The sequence below is a fragment of the Rattus norvegicus genome, chromosome 2, assembly GCF_036323735.1.
Source record: "Rattus norvegicus strain BN/NHsdMcwi chromosome 2, GRCr8, whole genome shotgun sequence".
Taxonomy (NCBI): domain Eukaryota; kingdom Metazoa; phylum Chordata; class Mammalia; order Rodentia; family Muridae; genus Rattus; species Rattus norvegicus.
In genome coordinates, this window is record NC_086020.1 from 139,347,826 (window position 1) to 139,375,732 (window position 27,907).

The window sequence follows — 27,907 nt, forward strand, 5'->3', positions numbered from 1 at the left end:
ATTAAATCATGATGTTTGAGGCCAGAGCACTGTTGGGGAATCTCACCTTTGTTAAGAACTTGACTGAGGTGCTGAAGAGATGGTGCAGCCACTGACAGCACCTGCTTGATTCCATTACTGAGAAAGTTTGTCCTTCCTTTAGGAAAAGCCTTTTCGGCATTTGGTGCATTCCATCATCGTGTAGCCTCCGGATAAAACCACTTACCTGCCTGGAAGCCCCTTGGCTTTTCCACAGTTTGCTCCTCTGGGCTAAACTTCTTTCTTTCCCCAACTACACCTGAGACACTCTGTTCCTCACTCCTTTCAATACTTTCTGTCTGAATTTGGAGGCTTTTGCCTTCTCCCTTACAGACAGTAAGCTCTCAGAGGAGAACTTGGCAGAGGCCAACCATACCGTGAATTCCATCAAAATTCTCCTCCCAACTGCTTGCATAGAAGATTGTGCCCCATCAGATGTGGAAATAGCAGCCATTCCTGGGATGGTTCCCCGCTGACGTCATCAAAGGATTGCCTTTAAACCATTTGCTTGACTCAGTGTTTCCTGCTACATTGGTTGAGGGAACCCTCCTTTCCTTTCTTACTTTAATTTGAACCAGTGCCCAGAGGAGAATGTGAAGGGAGAAAAGGCAAGTCTGGGCAAACTGACCAAAAACAAAAGATACCAGAAGGAATGCTGACCACTGAGGAAAATATGTTATTTTATTATAACTGATAATAGCAGCTAAAGATCATGGTTACCATTAACTTAATGAGGTCACTTCTGTAATGGGGCTAGTTCATTTCTGTTTGTTCAAGGAAGGTCATACATTCATTGGGAAATTGTGTATTTTTTTTCCCTTAGCTTTTTATCTACATAGATGATAGCAGATAAATATATGTAAAGGGATAGAATTATTTCCAAGTAAGCCTTAAATACTAAAATTAGCAATATGAGCATTAAAGACTATATCCCTCTTTCATAATGTTGAAGAATTAACCTCCAGTACCTCAGAATGCACTGTTTCTGCTCAGTCAGTCTTCAGAGTAGTTTGACTGTTGCTCGCAGGGCATGCCGGAGATCAGGACCCAAACTATTGCAAAGATCTGTGTGAAAACAGAGGGAGGAGACTCTCTGCAAGCCACAGAGTGTGGCTCGGAAGAAACCAACCCAACCCAAGCTCTGATCTTTGATTTTTCAGGCCCCAGAATTACAAGAAGGGAAATCTGTTCTTTAAACCATGCCATGCGTGATGGCTGCTACAGAAGCTCCTGTATGCTGCCACCCTGAGGAAAGACTGACAGAATGAGTTACAAACCATGAAGTCAAACTGAGATTCAAGAAGACAGTTGCTTTAAGACCTCATAGGCTAACACTACAGACTCTTAGTCTATATCGATAATGATGGGTCTTGGATAGATCCTGCTTGTCTGAATTTATTCAGCCAAAATTAAACCTATCCTTCCTATATAACAGGGCCAAGAGGCACAGTCACAAAACATGGTGATTAAGCTGCACTTTAAAACATTCTCTGCTGTAACTAAGTGAAGATAATTGAAGCATGCCCATAGTCCTGGAAGAAAGTGATATGTTGTCATTCTAGACTCCTGTCTTTATTACAACGTTGCTGTGCTCACCAAAGCTAACCTTTTCCCAGAGGAATGGTAAATTAAAACATCTTGCTGTATCACGTTGTCATCTTTCTTATTTTGCTATGATCTATCATGTAAGTCTCCCGAAAGAATCCTTTCTTCCTTCCCCCTCCCTTCTCCCTCCTTCCCCCCCTTCCCCTCTTTCTCTTTGGTTGTACTTTGGTGAGTCTAAGGCAGTCAGTCATAAATGCCAGGTAAGTGTTTCAAGGCTGAGCTCCACGGTTACTTCCTGTTTTGAAACAGTGTTGTACTAAGTTGCCCAGGTCTGTCTTAAGCTCACCCTGTAGCCCAGGCAGGCCTCAAACAAGCCGTCCTTCCGCTTCAGCCTCTTAGCAGCTTGGATGCCAGACCATGCCACAACTTCCTGACCCAGAATCTCTTCAAGGATTTGTGGAGGACACTTTTTGTATTAGTCTGCTAAAAAGTTGCATCGTGGGATGGGGTGGGGCTGGCAAGATGGCTCAGCAGTTAAGAGGCTCTTCTTCCAGAGGACCTGGATTCAGTTCCCATGACCACATGGCAGCTGACAACCATCTGTAACATTGAGCCAGGGGCTCTTCAGAACCTCTGTGAAATGCAATTTCTGCTTTTAATGTATTGAGAGTCAACAGAGAGTTTGGCACATGTTTTTTCAAAGTAGACCACAAACCTGAAATCAGAATCCATTAGGATTTGTTCAAGATCCCATTTCCCAACTTTACTCTGCTCTTGTGGGTCTTTAAGAACAGCTGTGGTGATTCTTTTATAATTTAGGAGCATTTGAAAATCTGAGTTCAATTGCTGCTTCTTCCTAGCAACAAGGTATTGATCAAGATGTGTAGCTAGAACAGAGTTCATGCTACCTGTCACAAACATTGATGGATAGGCATAGGGATTGGATCTTTGTTTTTATTTTAAGATTTTTTTTTTATTTTATGTGCATGGTTACCCGCATTATGTATATGCATCATGTGCATGCAGTTCTCATTGGGGCCAGAAGAGGGTGACAGATCTCTGGAAACTGGAATTACAGATGGCTGTGAAGCACCATGTGAGTGCTGAGAACTGAACCTGGGTCCTCTGCAAGACCAGTAAGTGCTCTTAACCAGAGACCCAACTTCGTAGCCCTTAGGAGTTGAATCTTTAAGTTGTACTTTATTCAGTGATCTGAGAACCCAGTGAATTCACACCCTGAGGGGGGAGTAAGGGAGGAGCAAAACAAAAACAAAAACAAAACAAAACAACAAATCAACCCAAAACCTACCTTTGTTCTATAGGCTGCAGGTTTGGAGAGGGTGGGGAGGAGAAACAGGTAGTCAGTCATTCCAGAGCTTTGTCTCCCCACTCTGGTCAGGTAGTCAGCCACATTCTGAGTCCTGTGTTGTTTAAGCCTCTTGTTTCATTTTTTAAAACTCTTTCACTGCTGCCTCATTTTCTGTACATTTTAGGCTCAGGAACTTTTCAAAACACTGTGTCTAGTTACTGTCTGCTGAGAGAAACCTCCAGGGCCATCTGGAGTAGAGTTTTCTCAAAATAAGGAAGCCATTAGCAGTGTACACACTGATCTGTTAATAATATGTGCAGATCCCTTTTTAAGTGGCACAAAAGTGCCTCCTCCACCTTCTCATCCCCATCATTCCCCACCATCAGCAGCAAATCTTCTCTCTATACCATCTATGTTATATGAGAGATGTCACCTTACTGCCACACACCTCCAGTAAGTTTCTGACGTGACAGCTTAGGATGAGGGTTTCTTCATCAGGCCGTGCAGTGTCAACTACACCATATGCAACGTCAAGCAATGGGAAAGAAAACTAGAAAGGCTTCCTTGAGGCCATCAAGACTAAAGAAATTGTTGGTGTCTCCTCTAGGCAGATGAGATACTCCGGACAGAGCAGTAACAGTTATTTGACCTTAATGTCCACCTCAGAAGGCTAAGTAGAGAGATCTCTGAACAATGTGTTCATTGCACAGGGAACTTTGTGACTAAGATCCCAGCAAGCAGGAGAGGTTTCCTGCTTAGCACTTCAGAGTAGCAACACTCTAGAAAAGATTCCTGAGAGAGAAATCTATTCAAAAACCAGTTCTACCTGAGAACAGTTAGGTGGCTTGCAGGCCTGCTGGACAGTTTTTTGCCTGTTTTGGGAGTCATTGGGTCTGATGAAATCTGTAATTCCAGGTCCCCTTTGATCTGGCTAATTATAGTGAGGCATGGAAAAAATGTTAATTGCTTGACTCTTGGCTCTGGCTCTTAGCATCCTGTTTCCCTGCACAACCCCTTGTCAAGGTTTTGAGTACATGGTTGACAAAGGCTTAGCATTTCTGTGACTAACATCAAGGTATCAAGCTTGTAGTTGGAATAAATGAAGATAGAAATTAGTGAATCTCTCCTCCTCCTCCTCTTCCTCTCCCTCCTCCTCTCCCTCCTCCTCTCCCCCTCCTCTCCCTCCTTCTCTACCCCCCTCTCCCTCCTCCTCTTCTTCCTCCTCCTGTCCCCCTCCTCCTCTTCTTCCTCTTCCTCCTCCTTCTCTTCCTCGTCATTCTCCCCCTCCTCCTCTCCTCCTCTCCTCTTCTTCCTCTTCCTCCTCCCCCATTCCTCTTCCTCCTCCCCATCTTCCCCCTCTCTTCTCCTCTTCTTCCTCCTCCTCTTCTTCTTCCTCCTCCTCTTCCTTCTCCTCCTTCTTCCACTTTTCTTCCTTACCTTTTCCCTCAGTTTTCTTCATCCTCTTTCCCCCCTTTTATATTTCTTATCTTTCTACTTTTTCCTCTCCTGCCCTCCAGGTCATAAAATGTCACAAACACCCATCACCCTACAGGAAGCTTCGATGTATTTTGTAGGAAAACTTAGAAGAACTACTATGGGGAGACAGAGTAGGACTGCTTCAGATCCAATGCTTCGTTTTTTTTAATGCAGAAGCCTTCTGAAAGTTGAACTGTAACTGATTTTGAGAAGAATAGTGGAAAACAGATTCTCTAAGATAAGGGGAAATAACCTGGCTCCTCAGAAGATGATCTCGAGCTTTGCAACAGAATGCAGAGGAATGGACATTAGAGTCTCATACTGCGTTGAAAGCTATGTTCACACAGGAGATGCTATGGCTGAGCTAAAAGAATCTGGATTAGGAATCAGAAGTCATGGGCACTAGCGCTGTCTCTGATGTGGATCCCCTTTGCCAACAGCAACAATAGCAGTGTCTCAGGGGAATTGACAGGACACTCCATACATTCGGACAAGCAATTGGCTCTTACCCCTCACACATAGCTTAGTTCCTGTTGCTGCCTCATGCGTCCCATGAGGAAATGCAAGTGGTTTCAAAATGTTGGCTTTTCTTCTCAGTGCTAGCGCTTGAGGTTAGACCCACTATCTAATGTAAGGTATGCTAGGCAAGTGTTCTACCTCTGAACGAGCCCCTCTCCACCCCAGCCAGTCAAGGACACCTGGTAACAGAATAGAGATGACCTCTTCTGTGTGTCTAGAGAGTTCTGTCATAGTTCCCCACAGTTGCACAGCTGAGGATGGCCATTCTGACTCTTGACATCAAATATTTTAAGATGACAGTTAATGGCGAGAGACGAGAAGGATAGCTGTCATGTCAGTAAGCACTTGCACCCATGTGGAATGTGTTGGAAATTCACTCTGTGCTGGAGTATGGTCTAGATACCTATATTCCCCCAAGCTTTCTGGGTGATTCTCATCCTCTCTCAAAGATGAGGAAAAAAAAACTTCAGTCTTGTTCTAGACTTACTTGAGAAACCACAATCCAAATTTCTCCAAGCTTAAGAAAAACCCATATTTAGTGTTGTACTGAATATTAGGTTTGATTTTAGTCAGAGCATTTGTTTTTAAAGGTTCTCACAATACTGAAGTTGGCACCGAATCTTCCCATTTATTAAAAAAGAGAAGCACACACTTCAAAAGGTATAAGAACATTCATCGTACAGGGCACGGTCCTTTCCCTGAGAAATTCCCATTTAGTGGAGGAAGCTGCATCTGTATTAATCCATCATCGGGGGCACAGAGAAGAATGCAGCTAATGAATACGAGCTGACAGGAGGCAGGATGAGGAACTGAGGTGTGTTTGCGAGAAGCTCTGGGAGCTGCAAAGGGGGGGAAAAGCACAGGAAAGGCGGTTTGGGGAGATATGCCAAGGCACGGCTGCAAGGATCAAGCCAGAGAGCAACCGCTCTGTCTGAAAATAAAAGGAACAAATTGGAAGATAAGGAATTAGAAAGACATGGCAATTCTGGATGTTGCACAAAAGCCTGCTGGCGTCCAGAACAGGACAGAAGTTTTTAAAAATGTTCCTTTAGTAAGACTGGCATGTCAGAAAAGAGTGCACTTGTATCTGTCGTGATCATTTAGCTGCCAGTGACAGAAACCCAATTCAAAGTTGGTGAAAGAAAATAAGAGAGTCCATCGGCTCATGGAAGACTAAGGGGAGATTGGCTTTGGGATAGCTGACCCCGGAGCTCCAGCAAGGGCAATTCTTACGATCTCTGTGCTAACCCCTGTTCAGGGAGGCAGCATTCCTGAGGCACTAGTTCTAGAAGCTCCTGGTCTACACTGAGTCCTCTGAAGCTCGGAAGTCTAGGATTGAGACTCTGGTTTCAAAGAGGCTAGACCTGGTCTTCATCCTGTCTGAAGAGGAGTGGGCAAATGGGCCAATGATATCTCTTGACTGGAGATGAAAATGCACAGGCTTCATGGTAGCCTGGAATTTGATTGTCACAACTAAGACGACTAAATGTCACGTGTGTCCTTGAATGAAGGGAGGCAAGGACTCAGGAAGGAAGGCCAGTGAGGAAGACGCCATGACCTTAAATGATGGAGGAGTCCGGCAGGGTGTGATTATGAAATGGCCCCCATAGCTGTGAGCTGATTGGCTTCCAATGGCTCTTACCTAGTCGATGGATTTATCATTGGATAGACTCATAAAATGATGCCACAATTGGGAAGTGATAAGATGTGAGGCCACATTGGGAGGAAACTGAGAAGTGGTCTTCAGGCTGCATCTTGCCATGTCTCTCTCTGTCCGTACAGCTGACACCTGACCACATAACTTCCCCACTACAGGACTAAGGTCTCTGAAAAGGCCAGGGAGTCTTTCCAGCCCTGCGGTTGGTTATGGTAGGTGTTTTGTCTCTGGGATGAGAACTGATTCATACAGGTTACCCGACTCTGACCACATTGTGAAAAATAATCCTGGTGACCTTTTTTAGGACTTTGAGAGACAACCAGCTCCGTGTCACCCTTGGAGCACAGGAGAATGGTGAATCGGGGCTGTCACAGCCGTGGTGAGGTTGAGTGGGACCCACTCCAGTCTCGGAGGAAGATGTAAGAAAAGCTGCAGCTATCAGTGGCCAGCGATATAGGACTCGCTTGTGAACCCTTTGTCCTTGAGTTCCGAACACAGAGAACTGCTCGCACCTTTTTGTTACCTTGTTGATTAGATGTCTGGGTCTTGTGGACCTTTTCCGGTGTTGCTGTCAACTTGAGTTGTAGAGCTGTTTTGCACTTCCCAGCATGCTCTGGTTATTCGGACTTTTCTTCTCTACTGATAGATTTCGATCTTTGAAATAAATTGGCACCTCTGCTCCTCTGTATGTAGCTTAAAACTATGTAAATCGTTGAAAACCTTTAACAGGCAGGGCCAATCTTAACTCTTGTTAGCCAGGCCTCACTTAGCATTCACAAACCAAGACTTGCTGCCTGCTTTGGCTAACCAGGAAACCAATAAGCTTCCAGTTGATTTTGCGTTGGGCCCTGAATGACTGATCTTGTACAAACCGCTTGTGCTCTCGACGTCCTGACTAGGAATCAGACGTTTACTCACTCACCTCTCGTGGAATAGCTGGGAAAGAAAAAAGCAATCAAGCATTGGAACTAAAATGCCAGAAGTGCTAAAGCGGGAAGCCAGTCTCGTGATTGACAGGTGTTCTAGGTGGGGGTGGCTATCATGGTGTTCGCTGCATAGGCTCCAGTCCCAGCTTAGAGGAGCCTCGTCTCAGGGGTATATGCTAGCACCGAAATCAGACAGTGTCTTCATCAGGGTATTAATCACAGGAGAAGTGGGAATTAGACCTGGCAACATGACAAGAGAAGCTGACATCAGAGTTATTAAATTGGAAAGATTGCCACTCAAATCAAATCAGATAATGCTATTACTGTCATCTCTGACACTCTCAATACTAAAAAGAGTGGGGAAAATAAGCCCCGAGTTAAACATCGACGTGCGCCTGCCCCTGTCTTCGGGATTGCCGCCATAATCCAGGAGATTAAATGCAAAATCAAAGCAAGAAGGCTTCCAACTGATTGAACATTACAAACATTACAAACTCATTAGTTACAAGTTAATTTCCCCCAGAGTAGAAAAAAGTGAACATCTTACTGCTCAAAAGTAGTATAGTCTAGTAATCTATCTTTGATACATTTTTTAAAAAAAGATTTCATTTATTTTTAACATTTTGGGTATGAATATTTTGCCTGCATGGATGCTAGCCATGGAGTTCAGAAGAGGGTGTCTGATCGATTCCCTGGAACTGGGGTTTCTGAGGGTTGTGAGGCCACCGTGTGGGTGCTGGGAGCCAAACCCTGGTCTTCTAGTCAGAGCACCCGAAGCTCTTCACTAAGGAGCCATTTCTCCCCCAAAGTGGGTTTGTTTGTTTGTTTTACAATGCATTCTTTGTTCTAGGAGCTTCTTCTCCTCTTTCTATGCTGATTTGGCCCCTCCCTGGGCCATGTTGGAGATGGCAAAGTAAGGACTTCTATGAGGAGGACCAGGATTCCTTCAGGCCTCTCTCACCTCGACGTTTCCTTCTAAGTTCTGAGTCTGTGCCAGTAACTAAAACCCTGGTGATTTTCAGTTACCCAGTTTTCTACTCACTTCTTTTGCTAAACATTACCAGAAAATCTGAGTCCATACCCAGTCTGATGCCGTGACAACTGCAGTTAGCAGGGCCTGACGCCCATTGGAAGATTCTGAAGGGGGGGCCCAAAGAGATTTGCCACTGAATCTGTGCCACTCACGGAGGCCACGGTGCAATTTTCTTACTCTGGTTCCATCCGGTGTGCAGCCAGCACTCAGCACCAGAGGGGTCTCTCATTCCACGGTCACAGAGCTGAGATTTTCGAGCAGAGGTTTCGCGGAGCCACCTGCAGCCTGGCAGCCAGGGAGGCTGCCAGTGCGGAGCTCTTACTGATGACTGGGCAACACCGAGGGTTTTGGGGAAAGTAATGGCGCCTCTTTCCTCCCAGCTGGTCACCGGAAATGCTCCTGGCACGGGCGACCCCTGGGCATTTTTTTTGGTGGTCAGTAGAGCGAGCCTTTTCTCAAATAGGATGCAATTAGTCCTTTCACTGGTGACGGATTGCCTGCTATCCTGAGGTGTGCTCCCCCTCTGTAGCTCTCTTTTGATGAGTTACCTGGCCTAGTCTGTTTAGTCTAGAAAAAGTCTCTCTATCTGTCATCCGGCTATGTGATCCCTTTCTGAGTTTGAGCGGCGTAAATGTGGGAGCTTATGTGTCTGTTTAAGGTGCTGAGGTTTGAAAGAGCCTTTGTTGGGGTCCTAACACATCACACTTCGTTAAACTGGCCTTATCAAGGTGTTGCAGTATTGGAATCTCAGCCTTAGGTGGTAGAAAAGGGTGCTGGTTAGTTAGGCCCCGCCTGCAGAGTCTTCACTGATCACAGAGACTCATGCTTGAATAAAGGAGGCCCTAGAAGACCGCCTGGCCTCTCCTCTGTGTGAAGACACAGCCAGAAGATGGTCCTCACCAGTTTTCAACTCCACTGATCCTGGGCATCCCAGATGTTACAATTATGAGAAATGATTAATGTTATTAAGAATTATTAGCCCCAGAGGACCCAAGACACAAGGATGGGGTTGGCTAGGTCCTATTTTCCCTTCTTTTCTAATTTCCCAAAGAGGTGCTGTTAGTTAGGACCAGACCTTTTTATTCAGTGTCTCACTTTATTGTTTTTATCTGACTTGAAGTGCCTCCCAGGGTCACCTTTTTATCAGTTGAGCTGGGTGAGTCCCTGTTCTAAAGCCTGAAGCCATCCTGCACCATTGCTGGTCCCAACACTGGTTTCTCAGAAGCATGAATTAGCAAATTACCCCCCGCCCCCAAATCATCGAGTTACATCCCCAGCTTCTCAAATTCTCAGCCTCAAACTAGGTACCTGGCTCTGAGCCATTTTATAAATATTAATTCCAGCAGAATAACTGCACCCTCCATATCCACAGACCCTGCATTTATGGATTTGACCAAGTACAAAGACATCTCTCCTTCAGATTGTTGTCTCTTTTCTTTTTTTTTTTCTTTTCTTTTTTTTTTTTTTCAGAGCTGAGGACCGAACCCAGGGCCTTGCGCTTGCTAGGCAAGGGCTCTACCACTGAGCTAAATCCCCAACCCCCCTCCTTCAGATTGTTAAACAGGTATAAACTCTCTCTGTCATTATTCCCAGAGCAATAGGCAAACAATGGTTTGCATGGCATACGCCCTGTGCTAGCTATTGCTAAGTTATCTAGAGATGACTCAGGAATATGGAGATGGACACTGGCTCTATGTAAGCGAGTCACTCTATGAGAGTGAGTTAGGCATCCTGGACTCGGGTTTCTAGGGGATCTGGAGTCAGTCCCTCTCCCAGGCACAGAGGGATGACTCTATTTATGTCTTGGCCAGCGTAGCCATAAGAAGGTACACACATCGAGTGAATTTCTTCTTTCCCGTGGTCACACAGCTTGTGTGGTTTCCCTCTTCCATAAAGTGGGTATAATGCTTTGCCATGCATGTGGTCACTCAGTGAATGATTCCAAAAACTATAAAGTGCGATATGAATGAAGGATATCATCAAACGATTTGCAAGATAAGTCCCATACTTGATCGACTACACTCACAGACTCCTATTAAATGAAGTCAACAGACGGTGGTGAAAGAGGTGGTAAGCTGGAACTATAACTAGGCAAGAGGTTCTCGAAGACAGGTGCCCTGAAATCTGAACGGACCTGTTAGGCCGAGACACGGAACATGTTGCAGAGCCTCCCGGTGGGACGCAGAATAGATGTGTCCTTAAGAAATAGACTTTTCCTTGTGTGGTGCACGATATCTGTTTCAAAGGGCCTAGTTTTCTAGAGTGATGGAGGCCTCTTGTTTCCATCCATCTCTCCTGCCAGCAGCCTGAGCTCTGGAGAGCAGGGAGTGCTTCAAGTGGGGAGTAGACATTTCATGTTGTAACTAGATGCCAAGCCCAACAGCAGAAGGGCAGTCGTGTGACTGTGCATAACTTGATGTCCCTGCTCCCAGCTTATGTGACCAATAGCACAAGCAATCCGTCAATATAAATGGGAAATTCTGAGCTACTTAATTAATTAGAACTGAAACATGCATAATCTCAGTCAGGGAAACATTTATTTTGGCACAGCTTCGTTCCGCTCTCCCCCGAGTGTGGACAGGAAGTTGCGTCTAACGCATTTTATTGAAATTAAGTCATAAATAACTGTTGAACTTAACTCCAATTAAATATGCTAATGAACCTGCAGTTCCTGAAGTGTGGCTGTAGAAAGATGCTTCTCTGGATCTTTCAAATGACCTTCCTTCCTTCCTTCTGTCTGTCCTTCCTTCCTTTCCTTCCTTCCTTTTTTTATTTCTTTTCTTTTCTTTCTTTCTTTCTTTCTTTCTTTCTTTCTTTCTTTCCTTCTTCCTCTCTTTCATTCTTCCTTCTTTTTTTCTTTAGTATGTGAGTACATGTACATGTGTGCATGTAGAGGTAACAGAATGCTTTGTGGGATGAGTTTTCTCCTTTCACCATGTGGGTCCTGGGGATCAGACTCAGGTCATCAGCCTTGGCAGCAACGAGTTTTACCTGCTGAGATATGCGTCTGACTGACTGGCCCTCTGTGGAGTTTTAGAAATGTTAGTATTATTTCAACCACCCCCACCACCATATTCTCTCTTTCTCTCTCTTTCTCTCTCTTTCTCTCTCTCTCTCTCTCTCTCTCTCAACCAAAATCCTTTGCATAAAATCAAGCTCTAGAGTATAATCTGATTATGTAAAAATATTTGGGGCAAAGTTAAGAGCACCGTGAAGCTGTGTGGAAGTGAGGGGAGGTATGAAGAGTCAAGTCTGGACCCTGGTGGTGGGACTCTTATTTTTGAGATGAGTTATCTCTCTATTGTTCACATCGAGGAAAACAGTAAGCCCTCCCTATCTGCTCTTCTTCTAGTGTGGGAAGGCAGGGAGGAAAGTGAGGACATGAATCAAATGATAGGAACTGTCAAGGAATACAGTGTTGAACATGTGTCCACGTTGGCCATTGTTATTCAAGTACAGCTGTGGCTCTGGGAGCCTGGGTGCTTAGCAACCTTACTTCCTGTTCATGGGAGGGAGCAAGACACACAAACAACTGCTCAGAGGGTTGCAAAGATATCAGGGAGGACTCTTAACAGGATCCCCAACACTGTGAGTAAGACTTTTGGTCATAATGACAAGTTTTTTTTTGGGGGGGGGATGTAGACCCATTGATATCAAGCCACTTATTTGCTGTCTAAGGTTGAAAGTTAGATGACCAAGTCCTTGCGCCTTCTCAGAAGGGGATGCAATTGTGTGCAGTGCTCCAGGTCTTCCTGGACTTTCTCCTTGCTTAGAAACCAAGCTTGTCAGAAGGATGCTGCTGTGGGTGGAAGTGTATGAGAAAGGCAGGGGTGTAAGGGAGAAAGGAGAAGAAGAGACAAAAGCAAGTTTTGTTCAAAAATGCTATCAAGAAACTGAATGTTTTGTGTGGTGATTAAAAATAAGTCCATTGTGCTTGCTGTTCTCGGCAGGGTCAGGGAGTAACTGTTCACAGTGTCTTGAACAGTCAGAAGTTACTGGATAACACCGTGGGGTGTGATGTCTTCCTCGAGTTCCCTGTGTCCTTGATCAGAACATTCTATTAGTAAGAGCAAGCTCACTAACAGAAGAGTATGTCTTATGTCTTTTACTAAACTTTCAATATATGGAAAAGTTAGAGGAAGAAGCAAAGTTATAATTTCTTCCCTAAGGGCAAGTAGTAGACATATTTGCCATTTTTGTAGTTTCCTGTCCCTGTGCTTATGTTTAAGCTTCAACTTAAAGTTAGTTGATGATCATAAATGTTTTAATAAGTGGGGCTGGAGAGATGGCCCAGCAGCTATGAGCACTAGCTGGTCTTGCAGAGGACATGGGGTGGGTTCTCGGCACCCACACACAGCTCCCAAACCATTTGCAATTCCAGTTCTAGATCTGACACCCTCTTCTGGCCTCCTTGGACTCTGCACACGTGTGATGCGCATACATACATGAAGGCAAAATGCCGATACATATAAAAATAAGTGGAAAAGTAAATCCTAAAACGTGGACATTTTAATAACTATTTAATTTGAGTCTGTGTGTGTTTTAGTTTTGTAAGTGTTTCCTATCTCATTTTGAACTTCCCATTAATGTGTTTTGTATGTGGAATGATATTTTGTGATGTAACTCACTGGTTTTTTTGTTTGGTCTTTTGTCCTTAGCTGTCTGACTCCGTTACCTACCGTGCTTTATTGACCACTGGGGATTATTTCATTAGAGTAGATGCCTAGGAGTTGAATTTTCATGTCAGGGATGTTAAGGATTTTAAGACACCTGATATGGTAGTCAAAGTAATTTTAGAGCACTGGAAAAACACACGAGCAGTGGTAGGAGCATGGTTATATAACTTATGACACAATCACATGATGGGGCATTTATAGCTATCGAATTATTTTAGAAGAATATTGAGAATGTCAATAACACTATGATTTACATTTTTTGGAGAAAAAATGTATACAGTTTTTAAAATTTTATATGTTAAGAACAAAGACATAAAGGAAACACGACAGGTTATTTGGTTAAAGTAGTGCGGTGAGCCTCCAGTGAGGTGAGCGCTTGTTCTCCCGGCCCTCAGGAGGCCGAGGCATGAGGAGTGTTGAGTCTGAGGCCAACTTGGGCCACAGTCAAGACCAGTGTCTCTAAAGAAGGGAGGGGTAAAAGAGAGGAAGGGAGGCGGCAGCGAGAGGAGCACAGGGAGGGAAGGAGGAGGGAAGGAGAAGGAGTAACTTTTATTTTACTAGTGTAATTGATCCCAACGTTTCTGGAAGAGCTATATATTGCATTTATAAATGAACTTTTTTCCAAATGCACACAATTAAGAGCCTGAAGCTCTTAAGGTTCATCCGTGTCTGAACTGTTCAGTGTTACTTGAGCAAATGTAGCAACTCCTGTGTTACCAGGAGAGGTGAATGAATGCTGGTCCATTGGGCTGCTTTGTTTGTGTGCACAAAAGCATTGATTTTGGTGTCCCTTGCGAATGACTGACTGTGTGCTCACCACGTGGCTGTTCATTGCTCACCCATTTACTCCTTCATTGGGTACCTGTAGTTCACTGAGTCACCGTAGGGAAAAACACAGAAGAATGAATGAAAACTATTTCCATTTTCCCTACCAAAGGCCATGACTTAATATATTTTTACCTGATACTTGACTCATGCCAATGTCTTTAAGAAATTGCCAAAAGTATTATAACCTCAGTTATTTAAACACCTTTCATGGTCCTTTCTTTGGTTTACCTGATATCTTATCTATAGTGATATTTATCGAATGAGAACTAGACTGTCCAATACAGTAGCCAGCAACTGCATGTAGCTATTCAAATAGAAATTAATTAAAATGAAATAGAATTAAAATACAGCCTCCCTGTCGTCCTGGATACATTTCAGCGCTAAGAATCCAGAAGTGGCTGTGGCTGCTGCTTTGGACACCACATGAGATCTGATTGCATGCACTACTTTAGGACACTTCTCCCTTCTGCTGTCCCTAGTCCATGACCTCATCAAGACCTTCATAGACTTAACTGTCACCTTCCCATAGGAGCAACTGATTTTGTGCATCTTCATTAGACAGATACTACTGATACAACTACATTAGATCTAGAGAGCACCAACTCAGAGCTAGGGGCTGGCTTACCTATTGGCTTTCAAAGCAAGTGCAGGCTTCCTAGGAGGGCTGTGGAACCCTCTTTAAGCCACACCCTGTCTCTCCTTTAGGCTCCATCCATCTCTGGATTCCAGTCGCTGCAACCACCTCTCATTTCTAAAGCTTCTGCTGCTTCTTGCTAATTGAGGTAATCAGAATGTCATCTCCCTTGATGCCTGTCTTAATTAGGGTTTCTATTGCTATGATAAAGCACTATGACCAAAGCAACTAAGGGAGGAAAGGTTTTTGTTTTTTTGTTTGTTCGTTTTTTAAATCTTACAACTTGGAGGTCATACACCATCACTGATGGAAATCAGAGCAGGAACTTATGAACCTGAAGGCAGGAACTAAAGCTGGGAAAAAGAAGAAACATTCCTTATTCTTACTGGCTTGCTTCTCATAGCTTGCTCAGCCTGCTTTGTCCCCGGGACCATGTGCCCAGGGGTAGCACCACACCTAGTGGGCAGAGACCTCTTATACAGCATGTGCTGCACCCCCCCCCCCGCACTCGCAGATTTACCTACAGGCAGTCTCTTGGAGGCATTTTCTCAGGTGTGAATCCCCTTAACAGGTAACTCTAGCTCATGTCAAATTGACAAACAAAACAAAACAAAACAAAACAAAACAAAACAGCTAACCAGGACCACACCATTCTACAAATCAGTTCAAATGCCATCTATGTGGCCAGCCATTCTTTGATTTTCAGTCAGAAGTCACCCTTTCCTTTCTGCTATTGACTCCAAATTTGTAACAGTGACAAGGCATCATCGGCCGACATGGCATGTTGTATCTAACGTGCATATCCTGTGCCCTTGCTCTGCCGTAACATCCTGGCATAGTTTATACATGTCACGCTAGGACTCCCAAGTCATTGCTGACTAAATCTGGAGGCATGCTGTGGTCATTATCTTTATTTTTATTGCACAGCTTGAGTGCACAGCATAGCAGACTCATCCCCATTCCAGTGGGGGTGGGGTTGACTGTCCATTTTAGAGGGCTATTATTCTGCCCACCTGCCTGGTGCGACTGGAAGTACGGAGATATAACACTGATCTCTTAGGAAGACTTCCAGGAAAACCAGAGTTCATTAAATATGGAAGAGAGTTAACAGTAACAAGAGAAAAGCCCTAAGCCAAATAAGGAAAATAAGAAATAGTGGATAAAGAGATGATGTATCCTTGCATCTGTCTTCTTTGGCTTGGCTTTTCAGATTAAATAAATTATCACAGCTTCTTTGAGACTTTGCGACATTATTGTTTTAATTGTTCCTATCAGCAGCTCACATAGCGATTGGAGTTGTGGTTTTATGGTAGCTGCTTCGCTGCACAGCTAATTACATGGCCACAGATGTAGCTGTAACTACAGACTGGTTTCCAGGACGCTCCAGCAACCGACGTCCATTGTGCCCGGCACAACTGCTTCCCAGAGTGGAAGTGACTGTCTCTGTTCTTTCCCTGTTGCTGTGGTGAAAGACCTCAGTGGAGGCAGCTATGGGAAGAAGGATTTATTTTAACTCACATTTCAAGGTACAGTCCATTGTAGCAAGGAAGGCAAGACTGCAGTCCCTGGGCCAGGCTGGTCCCATTGCATCTGCAATCAGAAAGCAGAGAACTGTGAGGGCATGCTGCTGCTCAGCTCTTCTCATGATTGCTCTGCCCTCAACCATGAGTCTTCCTGCATCAGTGAACATCAAGATGATCCATTACGGGCAAGCCAGACATACCCATCTCTCAGGGTGATTCTAGGTTCTGTCAGGTTGGCAGCTAACCCCATCGAAGAGTTGCTCTTTAAATTTCCTTGTCTCAGGGAAAGTTAGGATTGTCCTTCTCTGGGGCATGGCTTATATAAGGCTTATTGGTGTCACTCAGTGTGATTTTTTTTCCAGTTTTGACTAGGGTTGAGATCTGTGGAGAGGAAGAAGAAAAGGGCTTGGGGGTGGGTCCTGCTTCATCGCTCTCGGCTCCTCCTACTTTTCTTTGTTGTTTTCTGATGTTGCTTCTCTCCAGGTTTCCAGCCATAGTTGGAGAAACAAAAGCTTACAATGGGTTTGGATGGTGCTTGCTTTTGATTTCGCCTCTACTGCCTTTTAGTGTTTATATGGACTATGGCTGTTGTGGGTCTTTAAACTCCTCCATGTCTGAAAGTTTTACAGGAAACTCGGAATTGGTCACTCAGAAAGCCGCTGTGCAGTTCTTCATTGCATTCACCTGTAGGAAAACTCTGTGTGTATTCTGACAGATCGTGAAAACCGCTTTTGAAAAAGCACTGCTTCATAAACTTTGAAGCATTGCGCTTGCCCTAGGGCCACCTGACCTCCAGGCTAGAGCTGGATTAAAAAGACTACTTCAGTTCTAGAAAGAGAGGGAACTGTCATCTTTGCAAAGGAATTTCCCCCAGGAGCTTTACCTCAAAAAACTGTAGACCTACCTACCCATGGCCTGGTTTTTATAATAATCTTTGTGTACCAGTTTTGATGTGGGCATTAAACAATGCCTTAATAAGATACCTCAGGCACCGTGAAACCAAGTGTTTGACAGGACTGACTAATTGCAGGCAGGTCTGTTCTAACAGGAGGCTCGAGATGCAAGCCTTTGATTCCGTGTGGAAGTGGGTCAAACACAGGAAGAAAAAGGAGCCATAGAAAACCCACACGTTTATATCATGGACCTTTTGTCCATACCTACCAATTTCATGGTAAGGACCATAGAATGCAAATTGTGTCTACAAACCCACATGTGTGGCATCTGAGAGGTGGCCTTGTTTGGAACTAGAGCTGTGATAAATATCTAAGAATGCTCAAAATGAACCAGCACCATTCACTCTGTGGCCAGGAACCGGGAAGACCAGCTTCCTGCCACACTTCAGGTAATGAGAGCTGTGGTTTGGCTCTAGAAACTGAGTCTAAAGGGACAAATGCCAACATAAAGTGTCTTGCCGTCAGCTGCGGATTGTGTGATTTAAAAGACACAATCATGGCTTCAGTTTAGCGTTAAGATTCTATTCACGTGGCTAGGAGAGTTGGTCTAGTCTAAGGTCATCCCAAACATAGCTGATGGAAGAAAAGGATTGGAGAGGGTGGAGAGAGAGGAAGACATGTAAAGGGTTTTGGGAAAGGAGCATAATTCCAGGCCAGAGAAGAGAAATCACTTTACGGTTATCCATCCCAAATCCAGAGTTGGCATCAGAAGTGCTGAGGGTTAATCTTAGATACGATTTGGTTTGCATGAAACTGGCCTCTGAGGTAAGATGACTATAACTACTTGTTTCTGATGGTTCTAGGGTTTGGGAAGCCTCAGATCTAAGCCCTAGAGGGCACCGTCTGGTAGAGCGCTGTCCTCATGGACTGTGCCTACTTGTAACCTTGGTAAGCATTGGGAAGATAAATGAGCATCTTTGAGCTTTGCTTCCCCGGGTGCTAATCCTGCTTGTAGAAACCTTTGCTGATCATCGGCCAAGTTACCTCACCTTCGTGAGAGAGATTTCAATACATGAACCAAAAAGTAGGTGTTGGATAAGATTGTTTAACTAGAATTTTCCCTCTTCTTTACTAGAGTAAATAGCTTAATCAATTAAGCAATATATTTCTTTTAATGTCCCCCTAAAGCCTTCCCTACAAAGTAACCTGAAGGTAGTTTACCACGCACGGTCCCTGATGTAATTCTGTGGGCCACAGAGATTACATCACTGTGGGTATTCGCTAACTGTTACCACAATCTTTAAATCACAGAAGCACATTCAGAGACGATATGATGAATCCATAGAACACTTCAATGAGGTTCACAGGCGTAAGACCTTACTGCCATTACCTTTCTTATTTCACAGTTGAACATATGAAAATACCGGAAGGTTTAAGAATTTTGCTCAAGGTCCTTAGGGAGTCAATGGTGCAGTCAAGGAAAAATGGGGGCTCCCCGGGCCAGAAGCACCGTTCTGTGCACTGAAGATGGGAGAATGTCCTTTCGTGCTTTTCCATTTTCGATTTATTTATTTTGTTTTATAGGTATGAGTGTTTGTCTGTTTGTTTGATTATGCACCACATGCATGGCTTGTGCACTTAGAGGTTAAAAGAGGGCATTGGATTCCTGGGGACTGGAGTTATAGATGCTTGTTAGCTACCGCGTGGGGTCAGGGAACTGAATCCAGGTCCTCTGCAAGAACAGCCCGTGCTCTTGACTGGTGAATGACCTCACAGATTTTGAGAACTGGAGAATGCAGTCCTTCTCCACTGTTCTTTTGAATAGTGAGAGAGGAGCAGAGTATTGCCTGGTTGCCTGATTGGCTGTTTGCCTGTTTGTCACTTTTAACAATGGATGCAAAGCTGCCCACTGGAGTAGACCCTTGTGTTTGTGACAGTCCCCAAACTTCCAGCATTATACCTATTCGAGAAGCAGCTCACATTTCCTATGCTAACGAGCTCTTTACTTCTAGTCCATGAAGTTGAGCTTTGACACAGCATCAAGTATTGGTGCCTAAAAAGACAGCAGAATTGTCCTCTTGTCTCTGTCACCTGCTCATTAAGTACAATCGAATGGATTAAGGACATTCACGCAATTTTTGTAGACTTGTAAAAATAAACAAGGGCACGGCCTCTGGCTTTTATTCGGGGCCAGCCCTCATTTGGAATGATGGAGGCTGAGTAAGTAATCCAGCAGGGATCAGTGCCGTTCCCTCTTGACATCAGTTGCCTTGATATGAGAGCATTTTCTTTCATTCTATCAAAGGGGCTCAAGGTGGCCCCTGCTTTTCATGCTGGTGAGATTGTGCCTTCTCTGCAGTGACAGATTGCAGTGCCTCTCTTATTGGCAACTCTGTATCTGGAAAGAATCAAGATACCCTGACCGCAGTTGGCAGTGATACTCAGTAAACCTCTTGGGATGATACGGTTTATAGCGCTGGTATCCCAATACCCATCAGTGGCTGGCAGGAGCCTTTGTCTGCCTCTGAGATGTCTGTTGACACTACCTGAGCTGGGCTTGTATGCCTACCTCCCATTTAAGCACAAATAGCACAGGGTTGAAATGTGTTTAGCTGATCCAGTCTACACTGTTACAGCAAAAGCTCTATTCTCTCTTTAGGGCAACTGTTCTGCCTCAGGTAGGCATGCTGTGGGAACAACAAAACACTCCAGCAAGTGGAAATCCTCTACCCAAATGGAGACTGTCAATAGTGCTTATTGAGCACTCCACCAGAAACAGCAGAGCGGTGTAAAGACACGGAAGTCTTGCACTGAACACCCAGGAACAGCCCACCCCACCCCACTCCACCCAGCAGTAAATGCTTCCAGACTCACTAAGAGAATGAGACCTGGAGAGGTTGTACCAGACATGGACAACATTCTATAAGTAGGGTAGGTTTGGCCAGTCTTGGTTACAGCCCTGGGTGACTCGGTTGTCTTTGAAGCCTTGAGCTGATGGTCACTTATTCCTGAATACAGGTTTTCTTCTCAGCGAAACAGGAAGAGCAATAGGTTGTTGGTAGGCTTAGACACATTGGGGTGTATTTCACAAAGCCAAGAACTTAGCAAAGGATTGGTAAATGCCAGTCATTCTCATCATCACCATCACCACAACCATCACCACCACCATCATCATCATGACCACCACACCCCCAGCCATCATCATCATAACGGCTATCGCTTTAACAATAAGTTAATTCTGATTGCCAGACCTGGTGTTATATAAATGCTATGAACCATCGAAGTCAGATCCGTCCCCTTCATTGCAATTTCTAGACTGTAAAAATTGAATTCATTCATGATTTGTTTTATTTTCATTTTGACTCCTTCTCCTTAAAATGTCCTTATTTTCATAGCTACCCCCAGGCTGGCTAGTTCTTGTTTATGCCATAGTGGAAGTGAAGGAACATGCACACATTTGACATTTCAACGTTACTTTATAGAAAAGGTACCAAGAAGGCTCCCTTCATCTGTTTTCTACTCTAATCTTGCATTTGCCTGAAATCTAGTAAGCAGCAAAATGAGCTTGCTTTTAATCTTCTTTCTATTCCGCCCCACTGACCTGTAGTGCCAGCAGGAACCTGTGCGATGACTCCAGGTTGGTTGTGAGATGGGAAAAGGAAAGATTCCTGCTGAGTGCTTTTGGAATTCAGTGACTGCAGAATACCTTTTAAAAATGCCTGAAACTTATTCTTCGAATCTGACTTACAAATGAACTTTCTGGAAAGTATTCAAAAGCCCCAGAGGCATTGTTGGAAAATAGTGATGTTGATATGGGAGATTGTAGGATATGGCTAAAAACATCCCTGTCTGTGTTTTGTATGCAACATAATCTTTCTTGATGATTTATCATCTTTCATATTTTGCTTAATCTGATATCAAACACGGTTTGTATTCCTGTAGTGCTCACTGACAAATGAGAGGGAAGTGAGCCTGAAGCACGCACGCCAGGTACGAGCACACATCCAGAATGGGAAATGGGCCATGAGGAAGGCTAGAGGTCTCTAAATGGATAACTGTGCCTCGTCTGAAGATGAGAGAGGCCACCGTCGGTCATCTGTTTGCCACTGTAAATATCAGTGAGTCCCTCTGGCTAAACAAGGGAAGGGAGAAAGCCCATCAGTCATTGGGAAGGCTATGGCAGTAGAAGGCAGTCAGATGTGTGACTCTCTTCAGGAGGGCCCATGTCCACCCCACGGAGGCTGTAACTTCAGGTTGATGTTCGCCCCTTTCCCAAGTGAGACCCTCTGCATATGATGAAAGACAACGCTGCTAGTTGTGAATGTTGAAAACACCAAAGGATTTAAAACTCCCACAATTGAGTCTAACCTCCTGCTTGAATTCTCATTTCTGTTAAAGGAAGTCTGCATTGGTAAAAAGGGATTCCAAAGGAAAAATACATCATCTTGTCCATGAGGGGAGAAGGAAACAGGTCAGCTTTGCAGGGGGTCTTTATTGTTTATCCATTCTTGATTTCCATGGTAGCATCTAGACTGCTTAGAAATGAGGGTTCGTTGAAGAAATTATTTTTCTGACCAGACAGATTTCCTCTAACTAAATCCCCTAACAATTGCACAAAACAAGAGACATCCAATAGGAATTGTACTTTATAACAAGTAAGAGCTGAAGCCAGTGTGTCCGTGGCAGAGCCAGACTGTGTTGAACGCTAAGAGGGGAACAACCCACACTGTGCCCACACAGTGAATGTGTGAACTGGGCATTGCGGGTCCCTGCTGGCCATGCTGTTCTATATGTGAAGTGCTTACCAGGCAACAGATGAACCTGCGGCTTGAGGAGGCTTGGGCGGGCAGAAAAGAAAGAGGCTTGTGGGCATAAAGACGATGCTAAAACCACATCTCAGATGGAACCCCTTATGTGGGAAAGAAAAAGCCTAATCATTTAACTAAAAATGTCAGTGATATTTCTTGGGACCCAGTCAATAACCTGGAAGGTGAGGTTTAAACTATCTTAAACACCTGAAATCTGTTGTAAAATGCGAAAGGGAAAACTAGACACAGTCCATCTCATGTCTCTCCCTTCCTAATGCATGATCCAAGATTGTGCTGGGTGAATATTTGGACCATTCCCAGTTCTTGGTCAATAGCTATTTACACTGGGGTCTCCCATCTTCTTTCTTTGCTCATTGATTTTTGATGCTTCTGTAAACTCTTCAGTTGGGTCCACTTGGATTCTGAAACCGGAGAAGAAAACTGCATCGGTATTCCGTCTTTAAAAAAAATTAAAGGAAATGGAATCTATACTGTGATATCATCAAGGGCTTTTGCCTGAGGCAGAGTTGGACGAAGAACAGGAAGATGCCTGGTTGTCCTTCAAAATAAAAAGTAACCAGGAAGAGGGCTTTGGAGTAACGTTAACTCGTGTGTGTGTGTGTGTGTGTGTGTGTGTGTGTGTGTGTGTGTGTGTGTGTCTATAAAACATTTTAATGTTAGACTGGAGTTAAGGGCACAGAAAAGTTTCATTTTCTGGTTGAGCTGCAAAGTCCCAGTCACTGGAGGAGTTTCTCAATTCTTTGCATCAAACACAATCCCAAGAGAAAACAAGGCAAGCAGGGATGCTCATTGACAGCTTAAGAACTGGGATGCGGCTGAGATCATGCCACAAAAAGTCCTTCCACCTTTTAGTGGAGGTTCAAACAAGTCTCTTGGGCAACTTAACTATTTTTCCAATTTAAGTTTCATTCAGCAAACTCTGTTCATTTTAAAAACGAATATATGTTCATAAAATGATCTTTGGAAAACAAAAGTTATAACAATAAACTAAAATGCAATCGTCCAAGATATGGAGTTACTCTATATAATACATACCTATAAAAATCTGTCATCTATCTGTCCGTCACATATTAATGTGCATAGAAATATCTATTGGGTCTCAGTTACATATATGAACTGTCTCATGTAGTTTTAGAGGTGAGCAGTCTCATGGTACCTTCTGTGCACATCGGAGATCTAGGAAGATGAGTATAGTTCTAGTGAAAGTCTACTTCTCTCAGGAGCCTGAGGACTCAGGGAGTGTGATGGCTTGTATATGCTCAGCCCAGGAAGTGGCACTATTGGAAGGTATGGCCCTGTTGGAGTAGGTGTGGTCCTGTTGGAGTAGGTGTGGCCCTGTTGGAGTAGGTGTGGCCCTGTTGGAGTAGGTGTGGCCCTGTTGGAGTAGGTGTGGCCCTGTCGGAGTAGGTGTGGTCCTGTCGGAGTAGGTGTGGCCCTGTTGGAGTAGGTGTGGCCCTGTTGGAGTAGGTGTGGCCCTGTTGGAGTAGGTGTGGCCCTGTTGGAGTAGGTGTGGCCCTGTTGGAGTAGGTGTGGCCCTGTTGGAGTAGGTGTGGCCCTGTTGGAGTAGGTGTGGCCCTGTTGGAGTAGGTGTGGCCCTGTTGGAGTAGGTGTGTTACTGTGGGTGTCGGCTATAAGATCCTCATCCTAGCTGCCTTGAAGCCAGTATTCTAACAGCCTTCAGATGAAGATGTAGAATTTCTAGCTCTGCCTGCACCAGGCCTGCCTGAATGCTGCCATGCTTCCACCTTGTTGATAGTGGACTAAATTTCTGAACCTGTAAGCCAGCCCCAATTAAATGTCCTTATAGGACGTGCCTTGGTCATGGTGTCTGTTCATAGCAGTAAAACCCTAACTAAGACAGGGAGCCATGGTGTGAACCCAAGTTCAAGAGCAGCAACAGACTAATGTTCCTGCCGGCAGACAGGAAGTGAGAGAGTGAGTTCCTCTTTCTCTATCCAGGATGGTAGACTATTTGCTCAAATAAGGAGAATTTTCTCTAAACCCAGTGTCTTAAATGGTAATCTCATCGGGAAGCACACACTTGTAGACATACTCAGAAAAAGATGTTTAAGTACCTCTTGGATCAGTCGGGCTGACCTTTGTGCAATGGAGCCAGGCTCACAGTCAATATAGACACTCAAAGTGCATCCTTTAGGCTAGGAAGAGCATAAGTCATGTGTTTGGCCACAGTTGATTAATAGAAACAACGAATGCTCCATTTTTATGAAAAATAAAATTTTTAAATGGCATAAAACAAAAAACACTGCCGTACCCTACATACTCACAGGTGAAGCTCTTGGTGGTTTTCTGTATTGGTTTTCACTTCCAGTGCTGTGAACCTCTCTCTGTGAGTCATCTGCTCCACTCTGAGACCAGAGGGAGTGCAGTTAGCCCTTCATTCCTCACAGCAGGGCCACACGCTGTTTGTCCTCTCTCTGTGGAAGTGTGGGAAGGAGAGCGGTGATAACACAACTTTTTACTGCTATCTGCTCTGGCCTCATTTGTCCTCTGATCACTGGGACTCCTTTCCTATGATGTCACCCAGTATCTCCAGCAGCCATTCCTCCTGGGTTGCAGAGCTGCGCTGGTAAACACATCATGGTGCCTATGGAAAATGAGGGTTGTCTTCAAAGGTCCTGTATGTGGCTTATAGATGACGTCTGCAGCATTCATGGGCCGTCTGATTTCACCTGGGATCAGACATGCTCCCACCACAGCAACCTCTTATCTCATTGCATTCTGACATTAATGTTTACTTTTGGAAACAATGCGACAGAAGTTATCATTTCTCTGTGGTGTTATCCTACAAGCTTAAATTTATAAGGATTGACCCTCCACTTACCATTGAAAGCTATTTGCTGTTTTCTGTCAACTTGACCCAACTAAGATCACCTAGGAAGTCAGAGAGCCTCAGTTGGGGAATTGCTTCCTTAGATTGACTTGTGGACATGTATGTAGGGAATTTTCTTGATTGGTGATTTAATGTGGGAGGGTCCAGTTCACTGTGAGTGGTGCCACCTCTGGGCAAGTGGGCCTGCACTGTATAAGAAAACAGGCTGAGCAAGCTAGAGGGAGCAAGCCAGTAAGCAGCATTCCTCCCTGACCTTGGATTCTATGCCAGCTTCCTAAGTTCCTGTCTTATGTTTCTACCCTGGCTTCCTTTAAAGATGGGCTGTTACCAGGAAGTGTAAGGTGAGACAAACCCTCTTCTCCCCTAAGTTGCTTTTGGTCAGAGTTTTATCACAGTAACAGGACCAGATGAAGACACTACTTCATATCTGAGAAAGATCTGATAGAGACAATGTGCTGTGGAAAGGATGAATGCCTGTCACGTGACTGTGTGCGCGCACCTGTAGACCACTGTGTTAAGCAACGCTAGACAGCTGTGAAAAGAGCAGATCTCATTCATATTCGCCATCTGAAAAGACTTGATTTCATACAATGTCAGAACACAGTGGAGGGGTCAGCAAGGGCTGGGGAGAGCAGAGGAGGGAAAAGGCTACTCTACAACTACCAAGCTTCAGTCAGGAAGTGATGGGGACGGTGTGTAACCGCACATCTGGGCAATACAGGTAATAGTCTACAAAGGTTAGAAGTAAATATTTTAATGTTTTTCACTATAAGTGATAGTAGTCCAAGGCTATACATATATTTACCTTGCCCTAATCATTAAAGGATCCATACCCTCATATGGGGCCCAGTGATATGCTCATTTTTATGGTATTTTGGTTTTCTAGTTTTATATTGATTGCTTGTGTTTTTAAAAATATTATTATTATTTTCTTTGTTTTGAGATAGGATCTTGCTATTTTTCTGTGTAGTCTAGGTTGACCTGACAACTGTGGTCCACCTGCCTCAGCTTCCTGAATGCTGGGATTACAGGCATATGCCCTCATGCCTGGCTCAGTTCTCATATCTTTGTAGATAAGCTACGGTACATGTGTAAGCTTATTTCTCATGAGCTATTATATTGCTCAGGGTTGCATTTAAGCTCCTGCATGTAGTAAGGAAGGAAGTCATAATCAGGCTCCAACAGGCCACAGATTTTCACTCCAGTTTCCCATACATCCCATGCCTGCATGGCCTACTTCTCTCCCAGATGGTTCTTTCTGCCTGATATGTCACCCCCACCCCGACTACCCATCCCATCTGCTCTGTAGCTCTCTGAGCAGAATCCTGGGGCCATTTGGAACAAGATCAGATGGGAAGCACATCAGAAGCCCAGATTTCTGGGTCACATCTGAGATAGGGTATATATGAGTCTCTCACAAAGCAATGTCGGGCTCTATCTTTAATAAGCTCAATGCAAAATGTGAGGAGTACTGAGCTGTAAAATGACTTCCTCCTTTGAAGGGTCAGGTCTACCGTGGACACGAGGGGAAGCCCTTATCTGCTCCTCCACGGTCTGTCCCATCTCTCCTTCCCACCTGCTGTTAACAACATTGCGCTTCAGGAGAAACGTGCTGCTGTTCATAACCTGTGCCTGTCCCCGCAACCCATCCACAGCTCCTTGTGAGCAGAGATGTCACCTTGCCGCCTCCCCTGGCCAATGTGTCTCTCAAGGTCTCATGTGAAACTGCTCAATCGGTGTTTGTTTTCAGGGCCAACTTAGCCTTCGTGTTTTGTGGTATTAAAAATTTAGCCTAAGAATACTTTAAAAAGTCACAATGACTTAATGGTTTGAGTCTAGCGGGGTGAGGAAGAAGGAAAGAAGGTATCGTTTTCTATAGAGAGAGGGTAGCTTAAGCAGTTGGAGGAAAAACGATAATAATGCATTTCAAATTATGAGCTAGAAGCCAAATCCAGATATAAAAAGCTACTACCTATTCACCACGCCAAGTTTCTTCTCCCACGAAAAGTGACATTGAGTCCGATCAAAAGACAGTGAGGAGATAAAGACAGGTTCTTGATGAGTCTGGAAAATAAGTTGCATTGCTATTTAAACAGACCCACAAAATAGGGAAGCTGGGTTGTTACCACAGGCCCATGGTTCTGTTCTTTCTTTCTAAAGTAATAGCATATAAGCCTTTTTGTATGTCGTTATCACAGGCTGCAAAGTATAGAATGTTCCCTACTGGGTCTCCAAGGAGCCGTAGCCACAACATACGTCCGAGCAAAAGCTTTAAGGTGGAATTCTCCTGGTGTTCCAACTGCGGTCTTATTCAGGAGATGAAAGTGCCCACCATCGCTCTGGAATCCACGGCCGAGTGTTTGCATAGGCGACTCTCTCCAGTCTATTGAGCCCCGGTGTATTGAGGACATTTTGTGTAACTAGAAACTCAGTAAATGACCATCTAGTTCTGGGAAGGTTTTACTCATGTGCCTATTTTTTCTGCAGGAGTTAAGAAATAGAGGTCAACTCCATGTCCTCTGTAGCCACACGGAAGGAACAAAAGGAGACACCAACATACTGGTGATAATTCGGTTTTAAATTAATTTAAATATCACTCTTTCCCAAGATTCCACACTGCATGTCCGACTGTTAATGATACATCTGTCCCTAGGCGAGTTCGTGTAAGTTCAGTCACAAGCCACGAGGTTACCTTCTGATATTTACAGGCCATACAAAGTTCTTGTTCCGAGCCAGTGTCTAGGAACAGCCCCACGTGGGCCACTCAGCCATTTGCAATGTTCTTTTGGCCAAACTGCTTCCACTAGTACTGGACTAGTGTTTAGCATTCGGACATTTTAAATGACCCATTTTTTTTTCTTTGCACTTTCTACCCACACCGGCAGAAAAGTGGCTTCACTATTCAATGCAGGTCTGTTGTAGCAGACCCTTTAAACCATGACTCAAGCAGGGATCTTGGCAAGCAAGAGTCAAGAGGAACTGTGTCGGAGGATCTGAAATAAATTGTCAGTAGACTTGACAGTCTGGATCAGTAATCTAATGGAATAACTGAAATTGATCATTTTCTTGTTGCTGTGGCAAAATACTTGACAAAGGCAACTCAAAGACAAAGGGGGTTTATTTTGACTCACAGCTGAGAAGATACAGTCCATCTTGGAAGAAAAAGAAAGGCAGCTGGGGTGTGAGGCAG

At 44.3% G+C, this 27,907-nt stretch overlaps 1 protein-coding gene and 1 long non-coding RNA gene across 4 annotated transcripts in view; both read left to right on the forward strand.

Moving 5' to 3' along the window:
• The window catches only part of Lhfpl6 (LHFPL tetraspan subfamily member 6), a 197,931-nt gene that overhangs the window by 71,016 nt on the left and 99,008 nt on the right, over positions 1 to 27,907 (forward strand). The window lies entirely within an intron of this gene.
• The window catches only part of LOC120100819 (uncharacterized), a 105,013-nt gene that overhangs the window by 13,860 nt on the left and 63,246 nt on the right, over positions 1 to 27,907 (forward strand). For all 3 annotated transcript variants that reach the window (XR_005500954.2, XR_010064281.1, XR_010064282.1), the window contains exon 1: positions 1 to 27,907. This exon is cut by the window's left edge and continues 13,860 nt beyond it; it is cut by the window's right edge. This is a non-coding gene — a long non-coding RNA (uncharacterized LOC120100819).